General features: G+C 34.6%; 2 pseudogenes; both read right to left on the reverse strand.

Annotated features, from left to right (window-relative positions):
• The window catches only part of LOC144371911 (protein transport protein Sec61 subunit alpha-like), a 611,699-nt pseudogene that overhangs the window by 389,091 nt on the left and 205,666 nt on the right, over nucleotides 1-16,942 (reverse strand).
• Nucleotides 8,960-11,149, reverse strand: LOC144371874 (dolichyl pyrophosphate Glc1Man9GlcNAc2 alpha-1,3-glucosyltransferase-like; annotated as a pseudogene).

Consider the following 16,942-nt stretch of genomic DNA (forward strand, 5'->3'; position numbering starts at 1 on the left):
TTGAACTTTGTAAGAATTTATTCATTTTATAATTGTTTTCAAATTTATTGGCATAACGTAATTCATAATATTTTTTGATTCTTTTTTTGAGGGGAATGTGGTTGAGTGCTTGTTTGTAGATATTCTGTCAATGGAAATAGACATGGAAGCATTTCCCCTGGTGAGCAAATTTCCAGGGGTGTTAACTGGTGCCCTGATTCCCACAGTTGGCATAACCAGCCTCCTCCCTGTGAGGTAATTAGACAACTAAGCAGTCACTATCTGGTCTCCTTCACAATGTCCTTGGAGAGAAATTACTCTTTGTTTGTATTAAGGGGATCTTATCTAAGTTAGCTAGCACTTTGGTTAAAGAAGTACTAATTAGAATATAGTCATAGTAACAGGAAGTATATATTCTTTGAGTTATAAACTCCCAGGCAGGGAAGAGTGGTCATTTCACTTCTGTACTTCTTCATCATCACTTTATTTTGCTCTTATCCACTCCTGTGTTTGCTTGTACTTGTGTGTCTGTGTCTGTTCTTTGTGCACATCCTTACAGGTATTTTTCCACAAGTGTTCCTTTACACTTGGCATTGAACCAAGAAGTGCTTAACCAGTGAACCCACAACCCTATCTCTTTTCAATTTTTTTTTATTTTGAAACAGCATCTCACTAAGTTGCTTAGGGTTTTATTAAGTTGTTGAGGCTATCCTCAAACTTGCAATTCTTCTGTCTCAATCTCCTGAGCCCTGGGGATTACAAGAATGTGCCAAAAGGACAAGTTGACTTTTTATTTAATATTCATAGAATATTTAGTGATATAATGTCTCACATTCCTAATATTTGTAATTTGTGTCTATTATTAAATTTACTTGTCATTTTTTTAAAGATTTACCAAGGTTATTTTATTTGTTCTAGAGACAGCTTTTGTTTTTATAGATTTTAGAAGTGTTTTACTTAATTGATTTCTGTGCTGATGGTTCTTTTTTCCGTGACTTCATTAATTTCTTGTTTGATTTTATTTTATGCTGTTAAGGTGAAAATTTTATCAATACAAATCAAATGGACAGATAATACATGCAGTAACATGTATACACACCATACCTACCTCTCTATTACATCACATATTTTCCCCTGTGATTTTCATCTTGCATTAGTGGGACACATTTGCTGCAATTAATGACCCCAAATTGGCACTACATTATTAGCTCTATTCCATAACTTATATTGTTTCACTCTGAGTTACACAGTTTTGTGGCTTCTGAGAGAATGCATAATGATAGAATGCCTTCACCACCCTAAAATCCCCTAAGATTCACCTATTTATCCTTCCCATCTTTCCTCCTAATTTCCTGGTAACTATTGAGTTTTCTAACTCTCTGTATCAATTTACCTTTTCCAAAATGTTGTATAGTTTAAACTTTCTAATATATAGCATTTTTAGACTACCATCTTTTATTTACTAGTATACATTTATAATACCTGCATGTCTTTTTATGGATTCATACCTCATTTATTTTTATTGCTGAGTAATATTCTGTTGTATGCATGAAGTACTATGTGTTCATCTATTAATCAGGAGAAAGACATCTGGGTTGCTTCCCATTTTGTGATAATCAACAAATCTTCTATAAATATTAATGTGCAGGATTTTGTTGAACATAAATTTTTAACTAATTAAGACAAATACTTAGGCATAAAATTGTTGGATTGTAAAGTAAAACTATGTCTTTGCAAGAAACTTCAGAGTGGTCTTTCAAAGTGAATGTACCACTTTTCCTTCTGACCAACATTCATGAAAATTCCCTTTACTTCATATTCTCACTTGTATTTGATATTGTCATTTAAAAAAAATAGCCATTTTAATTGTGGAATAGTAGTGTCATGTTGAAAATCCCTAATGATACATGGTATTATCTAGTTTTCAATAAGCTTTTGTTCCATGTGTAGATTTCCTTTGGTAAAATGGGTTTTTAGGTTTTTTTAAATCTATTTATTAATTGTGTTTTTTCCTTATTATTGTATTTTTGGAGTTACTTTTATACTTTGGATGGAGGTTTTAAGAAGATATTTGTTGTGTAAATATATTTTCCCAGTCTATGATTTGTTTCTTTATTCTTTCATCATTTTTTACCAGAGTATTAGTTATTGATTGATTGATTGATTGATTCATGCATTATTTGTGATGGTATCTCACTATATTTCCCAGGCTTGTTTTAAATTACTGGACTCATATATTTCTACCACCTCAGCCTTCCAGGTTCTTAAAGGTCTTCATTTTATCAAACTTATAATTTACTAGTACTTTTTTTTCATGGATTATATTTTGCTATTGAATTTTAATATCCACTGTCAAATTCAAGGTCACCTAGACACTTTGTGATGTTATTTTATAAATGTCTTATATTAAAATTTGGGTTTTGAAGTTTAACTCATAGAAGTAGAGAGTAAAATGATTGCTACAAGACACTGGCATCAAAACAGACATGTCCTCAGTGGAACACCATAGAAGACACAGAGATAAATCCCTACATTTACAGTCATCTGATCCTTGACAAGATATCAGAAACATACATTGGAGAAAAGACAACCTTTTAACAAGTGGTTTTGAGAAAACTGGATAACATATGCAGAAAAATTTAATGAGAACATTATTATATATTTCAAAATAACTAAAAGTAAGTTTAACTTGTTTTACCAGAAAAATATCAGATCATTGAATGACTAAATAGATATGTTAAGAAGCTTGACCACTTAATAATTCCATATCGTATACATATACAAAAAATCATGTTACCCCATAAATATTTATGCATTGATTTTGAACCCACTCATCCTCCAGTAAAATGAGAAATAAGTTTCTAGTCAATTCAAAATAACATCAATCCACCCGGTTTTACTGTCACATAGCTTCATGAATATATGAAGAAACTGCGTTTTGGTATTTTGTGTCTTACAAGGAATCAGTGCATTTTAAAATTCCTAAGCATACATAATTTTCATAATATTTTTGATAACTTTTAAATGTCCAGAACTTCAGTGGTGATGAACTTTTTTTATTTCTGACATTAGTAGTTTTAAAATATTTTATGTCTGTTTCCTCTCCTCTTATCTTTCCTTCTTCTCTACCTTTTTTTTCTTCTCTCTTTTCTGTTTTCTTTTCTCTTTCAGTTACCTTGGCTTGGGTTTTATCAATTTTATTGATCTTTTCAAAAAAAATGAACTTTTAATTTTGTTGACCTTTTGATATTGCTTTCCCTTTAAAATTTTCATTGATTCTTGTTTTAAGTTTTGTTTTTTTTTTCTGATTTATTTAGGCTCTTTCTCTATTTTCTTAAGGTGGATGCTTAAATTATTAGTGTTAATTTTTTTCAGTGCTAAACTCTTATTTCTAAGTACTGTTTTCTCTACATCCCTCAAATTTTGACCAAAAGTTTTAATTTTCAAAATGCTTTCTAATTCTTCTTGAGACTTTGGCTTATGTGTTATTCTGAAGTCTATGGTTTGATCTTCAATATTTTGGGAATTTTGTTGTATTATTGTGATATAGTTTTATACTTTACTTTGTTGTTGTCCAAAGATGTGTTTTGTGTGATCATTATTCTTTTAATTTGTTCAGTTGTGTTTTATATCCTAGCATGCGATCCATCTTGGTTGGAGTTCTATGTGAGCTTGAGAAGAATGTCAATTGTGCTATTGTTGGATGAAGTATTCTATATATGTCAGTTAATTCCAGTTAATGAGCAAGCATCAATCATCATACTTGGCCTCTTTAGACTGATATTATATGGAAATGTTATTCTCTTGAGAGTTGGAATAAAAAGATAAACTAGCCAGAAAAGTGGTTGTGTACCTCTCTTTTCCTAGCATTGCTAGCAGCCAGCCAGGTTTAAGATTTACTGACCCTGCCTGTACTTCCTTGTATTACCACCAGAGCAGCCTGGACGTGGGGCTCTGCAGGTGTGTGGGGCAATGAGTGCAAAGTGGCAGATGAATAGATGTGTCTGCCAGTTTCATCTTTGCCCCACATCAGAGAGGAGAGAAAAGGCATGAAGGGTGTGTGCCAAGAGACCTCTGCATCGAGTGAGATATTGGATGTGGGATGGAGGAACCTCAGATAATGTGGACGTGAACCCTGTTTCTGGAACGTTGCTTAAGATGCTCACTCTTTTGAAATTGCAGACCTGCAACACAGTAGTGGTAGGGGGTACTTGTAAGTACAGCAGATATTTTAAACTTATATTGAAAACTTAGAAATTGTGTTGTTATTGTTAATAAATATTGACAAATGTAATCTGTGGTCTGTTTCTGAAAATGTAGCTTTAAAAGTATCTCCAAATTTCACCACTATAATTTTTTTTCCTCTTGTTGCATCTAAAGTATAAGAAACATGTTTTGACTTTTGTGAATCTAAATGTAGGCTGCTGTTTTGTATATTTTTTGAGTAAGTGCAAGTTCTACTGAAACCTCATATTAGTGCTAGAATATTGACAGATGAGATGAGGTGAGTGCACATAACAGGAACTTGCAACTTACACAATTTTATTACAAATGTGTTTCATATAAACTATGTAAGAAAAAGTAATAGAGGTTTGGCTGGCTCTGTCCTGCATAGTGTAGATCCTTGCAGTTGCTACTCTGCAGAGTAGAGTGGACCAGAGAACTCTGGCACTGCACTGGCAGGCACAGCATCAGGAACAAGAATAAATCTGGATTTTTCTGACATTTTCTGGGAGACTACCAGCTCCTCTTCCTAGAGGGCTTTTGCTTCGTTGAAAAATTGTTTGACATTCAGGTTGTTTTAAATGTTCAAATGCTTATATTTTGTGATTTGTTCTGTTTCTGATTTTTGTGGGTTCAGAGTAGTCATGTTGATTGCTCTGCTCTGAATTTACCCTATGATATGCTAGCCAAATCCTTTCAGCAGACTTCAAGGCATTTTAATCTGACAATTAAAAAAAAAGGTTTAAAAATCTTTATCCCAGGCCTTTTCTTTTTTTTGAGGAATTTTTAAAACAGTCCTCATGTCTTTCACTCTCTCCATTCCTCATTAAGTTTTTTTAATTAGTTGTGGCTGGGCATGGTGGTGCACTCTTGTAATCCTAGGGGCTCAGGAGGCTGAGTCAGGAGGATCATGAATTCAAAGCCAGCCTTAGCAACAGTGAAGCACTTAGAAACTCAGTGAGACACTGTCTCTAAATAAAATAAAATAAAGGGCTGGGGATATGGCTCAATTGTTGAGTGTTCCTAAGTTCAATCCCTAGTACCATCCTTCCCTCAAAAAAAAAAAGCACATTGTGGGCAGAAGGACAAATTAATGTGATTTAAAAAAAAGTCACTTTGCTGCCATGTATTCAGATTAAGTTTTGTCATCTTGGAAAAGTTTAGACTGAAGGGAAAGGCATTGCAAAGTTACTCTTCCATCATTCATCCCTCTGTGCCAAATGGCTTAATGATTTCATTTCACTGATTTAAGACCATAGTGTATGTGAGTCCCTGAAACAAATGAAAATGCAAATACTGACCTGCATTTCAGAAACAATTTTAACTTAGCTTTGTGTAACCACCTCCACAAATTAATTAAAATTGAACATTTACATAAAACCTAATCATTAAGTCCTGCAAAAAAATTTTATTTTGCTAAGAGATTTAAAAATAATTAGACTAATTAATTTGTTTGTAGAAATATATTATCAGATAATTCCACACACAGTCACTGAAGTACAATTAAAAAGTAAGTCACTAGTTGTCACTATTACCTGGAGGAAATGTGGCTTCAGAAAACTTTGCCATAAAAGAAGCAGATGGCTTGGCTGCCTTTCCTGTTTCCTTAGTTTTAATTGCATAGTATTGATGTTGTTAACAGTTTTATTCTTTGTTTTCCATTGGTATTGCATTCCCTGAAACCCAAGAGGATACCCCCTCTGACACTGAGCATTCTTGCTAAAGAGTCACATGTGCAGGTGCTCTGTAGGGAGGGGCAGTACACTTGCCTACAGTGAATGTGTTTCTACACTCAGCTTTCGGTGGCTCTCTGGGTGACTCTGTAAATTTCAGTGCTAGCTTTTTCATGTATCACCTCTTTTTTAATTTGTTGTATTTAGTACTCAAATTAATGTTAAAAAATGAATTGACATTGCCATGAACATTTTAGATAATAAGGTCAATCTCCATAGGGAAGAGATGGCTATTGATGTTTCTTCAATTGTCAAGATTATATTTAAATGGCTTGTGGCTTCAAAGGTTCACATAGACTAGAAAAATTATATTTGATAACTCCTTAGGGCTCCCATTCTGATAGTACAAATTGTGGAAGTAGAAATAATCGAGAATAGGACAGGCGCTGTAGCTCAGCAGCAAAGTGCTTGCCTAGCATGCATGAGGCAGTGGGTTTGATCCTCAGAACCACATAATAATAAACAAATAAAATAAAGGCATTTTGTCCATCTACTACTATAAAAAAAGAAATAATGGAGAATAAATGTTATTAATCTTATTAGGTAAGATAGATAAGCTAATATTTTTTTTGTTTTCTGAGGATTTGAAAATTATTGTCTGTGTGTGTGTTGTGTGTATGTGTACACAAGTAAGACACTTAAAACTTGTATTTGAAATTTGTTATTACCAAGTCATTAAGAGCTATTCTCATGTCTGTGCTATCCTCTGAAAAATCAAATTATTTATTTATTTATTTATTTATTTATTTATTTATTTTTGCTTTACTGAGGATTAAACCACAGAGTACTTTACCATTGAGCTACATCTACTGCCTTTTTTTTTTTGAGATGAGATCTCCCTAAATTGATTAGTGCCTTGCTAGTTTGCTGAGCTTAACCTCAAACTTGCAGTTTTCCTGCCTTAGCCTCCTGTGTTTGAGAAATTTTAATGAGAATATTGCCAGTAGGGTGGAAAATCAGGTTCCAATACAAAATCATGGACCTCAGTGATTCTAAATGCTTTTGCTGGCTAACCTTTATTTTCATAAAAAGTGCTTTAAAAATTTAAATAGCAGTTTTCTGTACACATTATGACTAAACTGAAATTTTCTTGAGAACCTACATGAATGTAATGAGATGCACATACATATCTAAAAAAATGCATAGGTCTTTTTCCCACACAGACTGAATGCCATTTTTCCTCCATTTACTAGTTCTCAGGAAGAAACCGTTCTTCTCTATGTGTAAGCTTGCATGAGGTTTGGTCATGAGAGCAGCTCTTCCAGAATAGGACTTGCTGAAAGTTGCACTCTCAGAGATCATGCACATTTTTACATGATCTTTTGAATCAGCAGGAGATTTTTGAGTTAGATGAATTTTGCAGAGAGGGTAAAATGTTTCTAGATAGCCTGTACCATTGGCTTGTGTTTACTTTTTCCTCCTCCCTTCCCCTTTACTTCTCCCCCTTTCTCTATCTTTTTTTCTCTATATACTCTCTCTATTCCTGAGGATAAACCAAATTGTGTGAACTGCAAATATAGTCTATTGACACATGATCTATTATTTAAAAAATATGAGCAACTGCGTGGGCTGCCTTCTAAAATTCTTTTAGTCAAATGAGAGTGTTTTATGTGGAATAGTTCTCTTGAAAGAAACTCTAGGGGAATTTTGAACACAGATTCTGAGTTAGAGTTCTGTTTTCAGTATACACAGTTGTCATTTCCTTCACTTCCTACTGGGAGATACAGCTGGAGGAAGAAAAATGTTTTATCGTTTTCCATGTGAATCTGCCATTTATTTATTTCTAGGTATCTGGAGGAAGAAGAGGGAGAATAATAAAATGTCCATGTTTTGATTGTTTGTCCAGTTCTTTAAATCTGTCTCATGGATTGTCACTCTGATATATTGGGTTCACTCTTCTCCCATGTAGCAACTACACAGTTACAATCTAACACCTGCTTCATTTTCTCAATTAGGTAAAGCACACACTCTACCTGACAAATTATTTGCCCACACTACTCTAAGGAAGATTGAAGTACATATTGAAGTACATTTTATTACTTGATGGTGATATCTGAGGAGTGGCCACACGTACAGATCCATGAAGTCAATTCAGTAGGTAGGTCTGACTTGGAATTTTTGCACTTGTAATATTTCTCCAGAAGCTTCCTTTTGCTTTCTTCCCCAGTCAAAAGTGCCCTTTATATTTCAAAAAAAGAAATTCTGCATCAGTATAGGTAGGACTTACACTTTGAATCACTCTTCAAAGGGAGATAATGGTTGTTTACATCCATTTCCATTGATGTCTTCCCTCCTCTCCATTAAGTTAAAAAAATTGCTCATGGAAATGTCCCTGACCATGACTGGGGGTGCAGACAAATCTATTTTGTTGGCCTACATGGGAAGCAAACCCATGATGTTCAAGTAATATGCTTGACCTGAGGAATCTCCATATTGATACTTTGATTTGAAGATTTGTATACTTTCTTCATTGAAGCCTTGTGGAAAGCATTACTTTTTTATTATTTTTGTTATAGTGTATTAATCCTACAAGTTCCTGCAAAGTATACCAGTTTCAAGTATAAATATGCACAGTGTCACCTAAGAGCAAGACAACTGTAGTGTATAAGATATTCTTTTTTTGCAGAAATAAAAAATGCTGTTTTATTTATGTTTTCTTCAGTAGATGAGTCTAATTATCCTTTATATCCTGACAATGGTTGACATAGTATACAAATAATTATGTGGTTAAGAAGACACTGTTAGCTTTCAAAAAACATAGCAGTCTGAATGATCTCAGACAATTTTAACAGAGAAAGATGAGTTTTTTTTTTTTCAGATGAATTTCACTGTTTATGGAGAGCAGTAGCTTCTTACCATGGTAACAATCAGGTTGCTAGGCTCGACAAGGCCAATGATGGAAGAATAATTCTCTAAACAAATCTTCTAAAATGAATGTCTCATGCCACAAGCAACTTTTTTTTAAGTTCTGATTAATTTCCCATGAAATAATTGCTTTGCCTACTTCCAAGCAGTTCCTCTATTCATTGCTCCTTTGTCTTGCTGATCCGAGGACCAGTCAACACTGAAATATACAGTATGAATCAAGCATGTCTGACGCCCACTGCACAATACACTAAAGTCATTAACAAAGGGAAAAAAGGAGCACTTCAGCTTCCAGGAGGTAAAAGGCAATACAAATTCACAGCAGACTTCCAGAATCTCCAAGCCAATAAGGTTGAAAATTTACATCCAATTAAAAAGAGGTTTTTCTTTTCTGAATAGAATCTTCAGTGAATAAATACTATAGATGGAGAATAGTAACATGAGTAAGATTTTAATGGGAAGTTCTGGGGCAGTGAAGAGTAGAGGGAAGAGGGAATAATGTCCTGTTGTGGTCAGAATCAGAAAAATTTAAGCATATCCTGCTTTTTCCACAGACAATTGGATTATTGGGAGAATTTCGAGGAGTATTGCTACTTGCCATTGAGGCCTTAGGGATCTTGTTGGGATCAAGAAGTTTCAATTCCAAACCAATGACATACAGAACTTTGTCCAAAGAACTGTATAAGGCCAAGAAGTCTGAAGCCCAGTATGCATGGCAGAGGCCCCTCTAGAAAGGAAAAAGTTGGGCAAAGACTTGAGGCAGCTGGTTTAAGGCTAGGAAAAGACCCAGTGAAAGAGCAGAAACTAGAAAAACAATGAGGCGCAGCAAAATAACACGGCAAAGCTAAAACTGTTCTATCAGACAGACCGATCTGGTTTATTTGCAGCAAAATAGTAAGAGCGTAGCACGTATAATACTGAAACTGGTGCTACAAAGAAGTAGATGTGCTTCAAATGTAGGAGAACGGCAAAGATAAATGTTCCTTCCACATGCCTTTTCTGAAATAACCGTGCAATGGAGAGCAACATTAATCAAAATAGGAATCCATTGTACTGGAAATGAATATCTGTAATACCAGTGGCTGAGGCAGGAGAACTGCAACTCTAAGGTCAGGCTGGGCAACTTAATTAATTAAGATAGCTGGATGTAGAAATATAATTTGATCTCATAGACAGCATACACAAAGAGTGCATCTGTAAAGATGACAGAAAATCTCTGGAAAAATAATGTCCTTAAACTGCAGTAGTTCATATTATGAACATTATGCATCACTTAATCAAAATATTTGGCAACAAGTGACAGGACGCATTCAAACCACACAAAAAAGCGGGATAAGCCAAGGTCCACTCTGAAGTTGCCTCATAATACCAATGTGATATTGACAAACTGTGAGTGATAGCAAGCCAGTTGTGGTGTACTTCAAAATCTGTAGAATAGTAAGTGCAAATGAGAAGGCATTTGAGGAGAGTCACCCAGATCACCAAAGCAGAAAACCAATTGCCACTACACGTTAGGGTTCTAAGCGCCACCATTGCTGCAGCACCAAACACTTACCATGTATAAGTTATTCTTACCTAAGAACACAATCAAACCTAAGTACTTTGTATAAATCACAGACATGCAGAATGGAGGCTCTTAACAGTTTCTCATTTCTAGGAATATAACGTCTTGAGCATTTGTTAAAAAATTATTTAATAGTGTCTTTGTCAAACTCTCCAAGAGTTTTCTCTCAGTAGTCAAGTCATTCAGTGGACATGGATGATTTGTCCTTATTTGAGAAATGCTGTCCACACTCTTTATTGCTAAAGGAACATGTTCAATCTCAAGTAATGCAATGAGTGCTAAGAGGGTCAATATAATCTATAAAGGCTTGAATAACAGGGACTAAACTTTTGCTGATATTTTAACTGAGTCAGCCTCTTCTTTCCTCAGTAACATGCTTGTTGTTTGCCTATAGTGAGTCTGATCTGTATCAACCTGGTGTGTATAGGAAGGCTCCCTGTGAATAGGAAACCATACATTGATGTAGGCTTGGGGAAATGCCCTTGGAAACAGTGATCAGTGTCTTTGTGGGCATTTGAACCTGGAGTTTTTTAAAAACAACTTTTGACAAACTAGTAAACAGATCTGTATTCATAGTATGTGAACACATTTCCCAGAAATATGAAGACTAGCATGTGTTTGCATACTTACAGAAAACAATAGCATTTTCTTTAATAAAAGTTCATATAACTTTGAAGCCCATAGTGTCAAGTGAGGAGAGATCCAGGTTTGGTAGGGTCTGAAGCTTGTGAAATTGTAGGAGATTCTTTAAGCAAAATCAAACTAAATGACCATAAGAACCCATTCTCAGTGCCTCTGCCAGGCATCTAGGGTATTATGAGGAGAACTCAAGCCGCATGTGCATTAATAAAAATCTTCTATTCTGTGTACATTGTTTAGAAAAAGTGAGATTAAATCATTCCAAAGTACCTGATAATTATACTAACCAGGGAAAAAGATTCAAATAAATCAATGCAAAATTGAAAAAAAAAAAGAATTTGCAACTAATCTGGAGATCTCTAGGGAATATTTTGAAAAATCACACACTTATAATTGGAAAATCCAGAAATGAATAAATTTCTAGACACACATAACAACAAAAATTGAACTATAAGGATCTATAAACCTTAACAGAACAGATATATCCAAGGAGAGCACATCAGGAACAAACTTCCAACAAACTAAAGCCCAGGGCCAAATGGCTTAACTCCTAAATTTTATCAAAAGTTTACAGAACAACTGCCAATTATTCTCAAATTATTTAGAAATATTGAAAAAAATGAAAAATTTTTCAAATGTATCCTATGAGACTAGCATTGCCCTAATATCAAAACCTGCACAATAACACTAATAGCCTGATGACCATAGATTTAAAATTCTCCAAAAAACACTAGCAAATTCAATCCATCAGCACAGCTACAGGTTTAAAAATCATGACCCCACGTGAACCACAGGAATGAAAGATGGTTCAATATATGAAAGTCAATACATGTAATTTCATTTCATAAACAGAATGAGGATTAAAAATCATATATCTTGCTAGGCATGGTGGCACACGCCTATAATGTCAGCAACTTGTAAGGCAGTGGCAGAAGGGTCTTGAGTTCAAAGCCATCTTCAGCAATTTAGTGAGGCCCTAAACAACCCAGCAAGACCCTGTCTCTAAACAAAATACACACACAAAAAAATGGCTGGGAATAAAGCAGTGTGGTTATGTGCCCCTGGGTTCAGTCCTCAGCATCAAAAAAACTCATGTATGTCAACAGACCCAGAAAAGGTATTCGATAAAATTCAACACAGTTCTATTATAGAAACTCTTGAAAAGCTAGAGTTAAAAGTACAGTTTCTGAACACACAGGCTGCATATTAAATTCTAACCCACATTGTACTAAACAGGGAAAGACTCAGATTGTTTCTGATAGGATCTGGAATAAGGCAAGGTGTTGACTTCCTTTGCTCTTCAAAAAGGACTGAACACATTGACTCAAACAGTAAGAAGAGAGAAAGAAAAAAAGGACATCGAAGTAGGAAAGGAGAAGGTTAAATAATTATTAGCAAACAACATAAATTTTTATACAGAAAAAAGTAGAGATTGGTATACAAAAATTTCTCCAAAATAAAAAAAACTATTAGAACTGATAAATTAATGCAGAAACTGATAAATGAATGCAGTCATATCCTCAGTTGGAAAGTACAAAATCAACAAACAAATATCAGTAGCCTTATTATAGATCAAAAACAGAATTGTTAAGAAATAAAACATGAAAAAAATCTCAATTATAATAGTTAATTAAAAAAACTATCTTGAAACAAACTTAATGAAAGAAGTGAATGATCTCTACAACAAAAATTTTAAAACACTGATGAAAATAAATTGAGGACACACAAAAGAAATACATCCTATTTTCATTTATTGGAAGAATTAATATTGCTAAAAACCCTTAATACCCAAAGCAATTGACATATTCAATGTAATACTCATATAACTTTTTTTAACATAGCTAAAAAAATAGTTGTAAACATCATATGGAAGGACAAAAGACCTCAAATACTCAAAACACACTTAAGCAAAATGAACAAAGCTGGAGTCATTCTAATATCTGTCTTCAAAACAAACTACAAAGATATAATAATCAAAATAGCATGGTAAGTTGGGGTTTTAGCTCAGTGATAGATAAGAGTATTTATAGCAGGTGGGAAGCACTGGGTTCACTCTTCACCACAAAAAAATAAATAAAGAAAATAAAAATATTGTGTCCATCTACAACTAAAAATATTAAACCACAGCATGGTACTGGCATAAACAGACTCCAGACCAATAGAACATAACAGAAACCAATATTAAACTATTATTAAGATATAAGAAATTATATATATATATATATATATATATATATATATATATATATATATATATATATATATATATATATAATCTCCAACTGATTTTTAGAAAAGTAGCAAGAATGTATGTTTAGAAAGTAAGCTCACCAATAATTGTGGGAAACTGATCATCCATATGCAATGTTAGACCCCGTTCTCACCAGACAGAGAAATCTATAAAGTGGATCAAACACTTAATACCTAAGACCTGAAATAATTAAACTACTAGAGGAAAATACGAGTGAAACACAGACATTGATCTTGCAAAAAAAAAACAACAAAAGCAAAAATTAACAAATGGAGTTTACAAACTAAAAACTGTCAAGAAAATATTTGCAAAATGACAAGGGATTGCCTTCTGGAAAATATGTAGAATCTCAGACATTTCTCAAGAGAACTGCAGAAGAACTTTTAAAATGTATTCATGCACAAAAGCCAAGTTCAATAATAAGAATTACCTACAGTGAAAGTTTTTATGTGTATTTAATGCAGGAATACGTTTAATATTAAGAACTATTCAGAGTGGAAGTTCTACTATCTAGAGTAAAAATTTAACCTACAGAATGGGAGAAAATATTTGCCAACTATCTGAAAAGAGATTAACTTCTGGAAAAAATAAAGAATTCAATTCAATGGCAAAAAAAAAAATCATATAGTTAAAAACCGGACAAGTAACCTGAACAGGCATTCTCAAGAGGACACACAAATACCCATGAGCACAGGAATAAATGTTCAACACCATAATTATCAGGTAAAAGATCAGAATCTAAACAAGCTATCATGACACCAGTTTTAGGTGCTCATTATTAAGACACAGAACAAAAAAGCTGGCCAGGAGTCACTGAGAGGAAAACCTCCACACTGGTTCTAAAAGTGCAAACTGGTGCAGCCACTATGGGAAACAGTCTGCATGTCCCTAAAACCTAGAAACAGAATGATCATATTTATAGCAGTATGGTGTATATGTATTCAGGGAAAACTCATTCCTTGTTTTGAAGAGGAATCTGCACTTGCACATTTACTGTGGCACTGCTTACAAAATCCATGATAGGTTATCAACTCTGATGTCCATCTTAGATGAATGGACAAATAAAATGTCATATGCATGCACACAGGACTGTTATTCAGTTTTTTAAAAATGAATTTGCAGCAACATGAATGGAACTGGAGAACATTTATGTAAAGTAAAATAAGTCAGGCACAGAAAAACAAATACTGCATATTCTCATTTATTAGTGGAAGCTAAAGTTTATCTCAAAGATACAGAGGATGGTGGTTACTGGAGCATGGAAAGGCTGTGTGGGAGGGAGAGGGGAGAAGAGATGGTAATGCATGTGGTGGTGCACCTGCATAGGAGAATAATTTCAATATTCTGCAGCAGAGAAGCATAATTAAAGGAGCAGAGCAGCTTTTTAAATATTTCAAAATATCTATTAGCTTTTAAATGTTCCCAATACAAACCTGCCTATTACTGATAATTTGTGTAACTCACTATATACATGTACTGAAATGCCACACTTTGCCCCATAAATATGTGCAATTTCTATGTTTAAGTTAAAATAAGGTAAACATGGAAAGGCTGTGTGGGAGGGAGAGTGGAGAAGAGATGGTAATGAATGTGGTACAGGTGCACCTGTAACAGGAGGTGGCGCATACCTGTAATTCCAGCAGGTTGGGAGGCTAAGGTAGGAGGATCACAAGTTCAAAGCCAGCCTCAGCAAAAACAAGGCACTAAGCAACTCAGTGAGACCCTGTCTTTGAATAAAACTTAATAAAAAAAGTTGTGGGGCTGAAGCGGTGGGGGGCACTGGGCATGTGGCTCAGTGGTCAAGTAACCCTGAGTTCAATTCCTGGTACTCAAAATTAAAATAAATAAATAAATAGATAGATAAATAAAAATAAGATAATAGTAGTATTAAAATTTAAAAATGATTCCTCTAAATACTGACAATGAAATTGCTTCTAATAAAATCACTGGGGCTTTTCACTTACCCAAGGACACCAGGCTACTGTAGGTCTACAGCATCAAATCCTTGTAAAAGGTCCTCTGAGCCTCATCCAGGTCCTGCCACTCCTCCCAAGTGAAGTCCACAGACACATACTTGAATGACACCATCCCCTGTAATGGAATATGTCTCCTCAACCCAAGCCCTCTACCCTGGGTCAGAACAGAAATACAGAGTTCACTCTTGTGTGAATGTGTGTCTTACTTATGTCTTTTATAAGATACAGCTTGATTTATATTATGGGAGAGGAAAATACCAATAACAATACCTTGTCTTTGTACTAATTTGGTAACCTTACATCACTATTATAGAATTCCTTTTATAGATTTAGAAGTTCACAGCAGTTCCTTGTTCACAGCAGAAACAGGATGAAAAAAGTTCTGTTTGTAAAAAGAGATAAATCTAGTGTGAAGACTTCAATATGAACACATACTTGAAATACAATGTTTAATAAACTAAGCCACATATTTGTAGTAAGATAGGGTGAGAAAGAAGAGGAAAAACAGATTGATCCATGTTCCCAGCATGTATTTTACTTAGATGAATGTGTCCTGGCCCTTGAGTCAGACTATTAAATTACAAAGAACCCACGCCAGGCTAATGGAACTACAGTGGTGTCAGTGTAGGTGAGGCTGCGTAGGCTGTGACATGTGGTAAAGGCAGCAAGTGTGTCGGGGACTGACAACCTAGTGATGTGAATATAAATGCTTTGCCTAATTCCAACAGTTAAAAAATCATGTGCCCACTCTTATTAGAAAATATTGATAGATATAAAAGTATATAAAGTGCTCTCACAGTGGGGGATGGAGGGGTTGGGGTTGTGGGTCAATGGTAGAATGCTTGCTTAGCATGTGTGAGTAACTGGGTTCGATTCTCAGCACCACAGATCTAAATTTTTTTTAATTAAAATACTCTCACAGGAAGTCTTGTATTTACATTCTAGATTAAACAGATCTGTATTTTGGAAGTCTTCCCCTAAAAATAATGGAAAAACTTAATAGGAGAGTCAGAGAAGAAACTGGTGACACATGACCACCTACACCAGGGAACAGAGCATTAACAATGCAGCATAGAGTACTCATCCTAGAAGAAGAAAAAATAAATAAAAAAGAAGAAATAGAACAGGGTACTAATTTTAGTTTGAAAGTAAATGCCTACTGCAAAAACAGGCATTTATTTCCAAGCTATCTGCATAAGCAGCAGTGTAGACCCAGGCTTGGAAAATACAACAATGGCCATGATGGGCAGTCTGACCTCAGACATGCTGTGTTCGAAGTCCCTGTGATCAGATGTGTAGGGATGCCCACCTGGTAAGTGGATGCATGGTCCACAACTCAGAGGAGAGGTCAAAGGTAAATTAAAGATTCAGGAAGCAGCAAGACCTCAGGGACTGCTGAATACATCTAAATGGATGAAATGGCTTGAAGAAAACCTAGAAGTTGAAAGAAAAATTTGATGGGAAGATAAAAATATGAGAAGTGCAGAAGAACATTTAAAATGTATTTCTGCATGAAAGCCAAGTTCAATATTAAGAAATAAATGAATGTATTTCATCATACACATAGCACTGTGGAAAAACAAATGGCACCCATTATAGACTCTTAGGAAATGTTTTTAAAAATAGTATCCCACTTGTAATGAGCACCTTCAATATAATGGCATGATCTGAATGTGAACACATGTGTCTTAGATCCAAGGCAGCATGACAG

Source organism: Ictidomys tridecemlineatus, chromosome Y (genome assembly GCF_052094955.1).
Source record: "Ictidomys tridecemlineatus isolate mIctTri1 chromosome Y, mIctTri1.hap1, whole genome shotgun sequence".
Lineage (NCBI taxonomy): Eukaryota > Metazoa > Chordata > Mammalia > Rodentia > Sciuridae > Ictidomys > Ictidomys tridecemlineatus.